General features: G+C 42.4%; 1 protein-coding gene across 1 annotated transcript in view; it reads left to right on the top strand.

Annotated features, from left to right (window-relative positions):
* Positions 1-964: 964 nt before the first annotated feature.
* SLC7A7 (solute carrier family 7 member 7) overlaps positions 965-6,000 on the top strand; it is a 188,460-nt gene continuing 183,424 nt past the window's right edge. Inside the window, exon 1 of the mRNA XM_086923651.1 lies at positions 965-1,099. The gene's annotated coding sequence lies outside the window, so the exon portion shown is untranslated. The remainder of the gene's footprint in view (positions 1,100-6,000) is intronic.

Below are 6,000 nucleotides of genomic sequence, written 5' to 3'. Positions count from 1 at the left end.
ATCTAAGGTAGCACAGAGGGTTAATATGTCTGCTGCAAAGAACATGCACAATGCTGATCACAAAGTGCATATAATGTAAATATGTCTGCAGGGCTATTGCTTTTGTCAGAGAGATCCTTGTATTACTTGCAGTTTATAAATTAAAATCATAATATACATAATACAAAGCAGTAAGCTATTAACTGTACTCAAAGAGCTGCCTGCAAACTGCAAGGTATAGATTAGTGTTATTCCCCCCCCCTCCCCCAAGTCTTTCATGATCCTAATGTAGCAAACAGGATTCATTTGCATAGAAATCAATTCATATTATTAAAGAGACCCCCCCCCCCCCCTCCAACTAGGGTGTTACGTTTTAAATTCTGAGTTTCTGCTTAGCTCGACCAGGCACTATTTAACTATACTGCCTACCAGTATGGATGATGTGACTCCTGCACCTTGTAGTCTGTCTTTTGTAACATTTCCTTTCCACTGAATTTACACAAGTATGAGTGATTGTCTCTGTGTAATGTGTGTGTGATTTAAGTGCTAGGACACCCCACACTGGTATGAGTGTCGCTATAAAACGAATTAAATGCGCCTGATAGGGTGTGGTTGTGGAGACTTGAGGGGGCACTGTTAAAGGGTGGTAGTGAGGGAATCAGTGGAGGAGGTGGTCATTGGGTGGAGGACGGGTAGGGGGGCAACACACATTGTCTCACCGGGCCGGGCGCCACCAGCTCTAACGCCGCCCTCGGTTACAATAATTCAGTTTGTTTTATTGAAATGCGCGCTCACTCTCAGCTGGGGGAGTCCGCGGTCTTCTTATATTGATGTCTTCTTTCCACGTTGGGACGGGCCGCTCCGGTACGGAACGTGTTCGTTGCTCCTGGCGACATCCTGCCCATGGCTCCGCCCCCTTCCCACCTCCACAGCCCTAGGCCCCGCCCCTCGCGCTTGTTTGGCTCCATCAGCTGATCCTTTGACTTGTGCACAAGTTGTTTTCTCGGTTCGCTACCGGCCGGCTCTGGTGTCCTTTGTCTCCAGTGGCAGCTGCACCTCCCGGCCTTTGTCCCGCACCGCTCCCGAGGCAGCTGGGCTAACAGGCATCGGTAGCCCGCAGGTAAGGTCCGGCAGCCTCGGTAACAAACTCCCCGGCAGTCTAGGACAGCGATATTACATTAAAGATCGGTTTAGGAGAAATTATTCTGACGACAGCGGAGGGATGTACATAGTGCAGGTAGGGCAGGGGTCGAGAATGGAAAGATATTCTTATCTGGTGAATGTTCTTTAAAAAAGGTAAGGAGGGTGTTACGGGACGACGGAGAGATGTTCTTTTTGGGGGAAGTTATAATGAGGTAAGGAGAGCGTGCTGGGACGATGTAGAGATGTTCTTTATCCGGGGAAAGTTCTAATAACAAGTAAACGGAGGCAGGCTGGTGCTGTGGAAATATGTTCTTGTCAGAGGAAAGGCATAATAGGGGGAGAGGACTAAGGAGAGATGTTATAAAAAATATTACTAACAAGAGGTAAATGGGGAGGGGACTGTAGAGTTATGATATCAGAAGATATTACTAACAAGAGGTACAGGGGTAGTGGGCTGTGGGGAGGACTCTGGAGAGAGGTTCTTATCAGAGGAAAGTTATAATGCTATGTAAGGACTGTGGAGAAATGTTATTTTTAGTGGAATGTTCTAATAGTAGGTTAGTAGGGCATTCTGGGATGGCGGAGGGATGTTCTTATTAGAAGAAAGGTATAACTAGACTGTAGATAGATGCCACCATGTTATAAAACGGGAATTACTTACACATGAAAGGGACGTAAAAGGACTGTTGTGAGGCATTCTTATCAGGAAAAGTTCTTTGGAGAGAAAAGGACATTCTGGAACTGAGTAGAGATGTTCTTACTAGGGAATGTTCTAAAACATGAACTCTTGTAACCACTCCACTCGCTATCCCCCCTCGCTGTGCGCAGGAGGGAACGGCCTCGGGCCTGTGCCCCAGCTACCGCTAGCCACCAAACCCCAGTGCCCTAGGCCTTTGGCTGTCCACCAGAGGAGGTTGGCAGTAGAGCTGGGCCTGTGGCTAATGTCCAAGAGTTGGCCAATATTACCTGTCAGTTTAGCAGTTTGCAAGATATTAGGGTTTAAAAAGTTGCTCAGCAACATTTAAAAAAGAATACTTCTGTATATGTCTGCTACTTAAGTTCGAGTAAATCTTGTCAAGAACATCTTAAAAAATATATGGTTAACCGGATTAAGGATAAAAATAATTTCTGATATTGAAACTCATGAGTCCGCTTCTATTTCTCTGACTCGCAAGTTTCCCACTATGCAAAAATAAAAAATACACAGCCATTGGTGGGCAACTCAAAAGGGGGCCAACCCCAGCACAATGTTTGATAGGAACCCTGATACTTGGAAAATACAAAGGTACCCTGAAAAAAATCATTTTCCGAGTGCATGTGAGTCGCAAGTCAAAGCAATTTGCGAGCTCACCTGAGACCATTTTTTGGTATTGCAATTGATGGTCATTTTGTGCTTGCGCCCTGCTCACAAGTTTCAACCACTGTAATAAATGAAACCCAATGTACAAAGCCAAACAGTAAAATAAGTGTATGTCTTTTTGTGGAAGGCAGGGGGTAGAAGCCCAACGTCTACTGTTCAAGGCAGAGGTTGTGCGGGCAAACTGGGTTGATGGCAGGCCTTTACACCAAACCATGCTGCGTGTGGCCAAAGGCTGAAGCTTAGCTGTACGTGGCCTTGCTGGATTCAAAATATAGTAAAGCATCAACAATGAAATTCACTGGAAAAAACACAGTTTAAAAGTACGTTATGTTTGAGGCTCGAATGTGTAAAGTCACTGAAATTCACCAGTTACATTTTACAACACACACAACATAACTCAGAGCGGTCTACTTTGCGAAAAACACCCCAGTGCCAATGCCACACATACAAAAACACCGAAATAGAGAACAACACAACAGAGAGGGATTTATTTCATGTGTTTTGTGCGTTGTAAAGCCTAACAACCTCTTTTCTGAGGTTTTCCACATATATATATATATATTACGCAGTGATAGTACACACTGTGTAGTTACAGTTAGGTCATAGCTTCTATCGGATGAACATTTTTTGTTTCACTAATATATTTGGTGCCATTTGATGAATATGTAAGAAACTTTCTAAAACAAATGTTCATCTACTTCGTCTCGTTCCCAGAAAGCTTTATGCTGATCCGTCAGGCGGTGGCCAAGAAAAAGGGGAGGAGCTCAAAATGTTGATTTCACTTGGTAATTTCCATAGGAAACTTTGCTTTGTGATACATAAACATTGGCAGAATAGAATTACATCAAATTTCGTAGAAAGTGAGAACTTTACTCAGAAAGCATACTTTTTGCAATTTATGTAAACTCATTAAACCATTTTCAAGAAATTAGCATTTAAAGAGTTGAGTGGGGTGAGTATGAAAGGGTTTAAAGGTAAGGTATATCTGGGTGGTTGGTCCAGTGGGAAACCTGAGGTGCCAAAAGGAAAGAAAAAAATGGGCTTTTGAGTGACCGAGTGGTTCTTTTTTCCTCATTGGTAGTTTTGGTACCGCTGGACCAATCCCGGGCCCATAGTACCGAGCAATCTGATTTGCTGGCCATTAGTCTGAAGAAAATGTTGCAGCCTCTGTTGCGGAACTCAGGGACTTGGTTCCCATTCCTGATTATTTTTTTTTTAATTGTATAAGGGGGCAGGTTCGGAGAACCCTGTCCTTCAGGCTTCTATGGGAGGTGGGGGACCAAGAGGGATCACCCAGAAATTACAATTAAAACAAATTAAACAGTGGGTACTGCTGTACTCCAGCAGAAGCCAGCTCACACCTACTCCTGTAGGTACTGCAGTAGTCCTTGTTAAGCTGCTGCACAAGATTGCACAGCATGGGGCCTCTGCACAATGCAGTCTTTCTTGGGCGAGGGTGGTGGGCCTGGTCAGAGGTCAGACTTTGCCGCCATCCCTCAGCTGCATATGGCAAAAGGCTGTAGGTTTCCCCATGGGGGTTGGGTGGATGCTCAAGTTTGACTATGATAACATAGAAATTCATTGAAAAAAATAAAGGTTAAAGTGACGTTATAGTTAGGAATGCTAATAAGAGCTTAGCTTACATTAAAAACCCTAGAAATTCATTGAAAAAAAAACAAAAGTTAAAATGCCATCACATTTAAGTGTTAAAATAAGAAAAAATTTGACATTTGAAATAAAAACATGACATTCTCAAATTATAGTTTACTGAGCTAAGTATAAGTTGCTCCCCCGCCATGCTCTACTTAAGACCTCACGTTTTGCATCACTCATGACATGTTAATGACATCATTGACTAACATCATCCAGTAACATTGGTAGTGTTCTGTGAACTTTTTGGACTTGCAGTAACTCAACACATTATACTTGAGGTCAATTTTCCATTCATCTTAGTGGGGTTACCCTCTTAAAGACTTCGCATGACCAGCAATTTTCCTAAAGAGCTTGACAGGTCTGCATTTGCCACCAAAAAGACTCCCTTCTGTTAGGGCCTAGAGAAAAACTTCTGTACTTTGGTAGAAAACACTATTCACATTCCTGAGATGGTCACAATGGCATACAACTTAAGATCCATACTTACAAAGCCAGTGTGAGATAAACGACCTCTTAGTGGGACAACTGTATATTCTACATTATTCAGCAATCTGCAATGCCTCAAATACTTTGAGCAAAGTTCTAGAAATAAATATCCATACCTTATAAACATTTCCGCTGCATAGAATTGGTCTATAGCACAGCACTATACTACAACTATTTCAAATGGGCGCATGTCCATAAATCCACTGGTGGGAAATCCAGTGTCAATAAAAAATGTGGCTTCTCTGAAGGTTTTTGGAACAGGCTTTAGCTTTAAGCCATAATCTACTCTCAAACATATCTCTGCCACCCACATCAGCCTTTACCTTGTTTAACATGGAGCCATTCTTGTGCCAAAGCGTTTTAGTGATTTGTAAACAGGGCACCATATAAACTTCAGCATACACAATCACATTTCCATCCAGGGCTTACACTATTTCCATGCTATGGACCCACATGTGTACCTTCAATAACTATAAGCTGCATATGGCTATGGTGTTACCTGAAATGTCTTTAGGGATGTCATCAATTATGAAATTTGCGATGTCATCAATGATGTTATCAATGATCTACAATTTACTGGCTGCATAAGTGAAATCAATGTAGTGTATCTGGACCTCATGGTCTATGTTGAGAATAATAAATTGCAATGACACTTTACCACAAAATAACTGGGTGAAATTCCGTATTACACACATGCAGCTACCATCCATGGAGCCTTATTTGTAACATTCCATATGGGGAACTGTTGTGTGAGAAACACAAATGCTCAATCAAGGCAAAATACGATAAGGCCAAAAATCTTACACTTTACAGGGCCAGAACTTGAAGCTACAAACAGGGAGTTTTAAACGAATCTGTCAGAAAAACTGTTGATCAACAAGGATCAGAGAGAATGTAAGGAGGGGAAAGGTGGGCAAATAGTAAGAATGATCGCAGATTTTTCCTCGAATTCTCCCAGAATACATAAAACATTCAAAAGAAATTGGCGTATCCTACAAACAGACAATGTAATTGAGTCACATTTAACATCATTCCCACAGATGAGGGGTTCCTCATTCAAGAACCATCTAGTACATAGTCATTTCAAGGCAGGCCCAACTAGAAAGGACCCAGTTACAGGATTCTTCTGCTGTATTAGGTATACAGCCTGCAAATACAGCAGTAAAGTACAGGATTATGCTATCCAGGGGTGGAGAAATGCAAGAGAATCAAGAAGTTACCTTATTGTAACTCTGATTTTAACATCTACAGGTTGACCTGCCCTTGTAGGAAATAATATATTGGGAATGCCACGTATCTTGCTAAAAAGAGAGTGCTCGAGCACATGCGGCAATTACCAATAGGGACCTGACCTATCCGGTAGCCCTACATTTTGAGAC

Source organism: Lissotriton vulgaris, chromosome 5 (assembly GCF_964263255.1).
Source record: "Lissotriton vulgaris chromosome 5, aLisVul1.2, whole genome shotgun sequence".
NCBI lineage: Eukaryota > Metazoa > Chordata > Amphibia > Caudata > Salamandridae > Lissotriton > Lissotriton vulgaris.
Note: the sequence above shows the minus strand (reverse complement) of the source record. Positions and strands in the feature narration are given on the sequence as shown.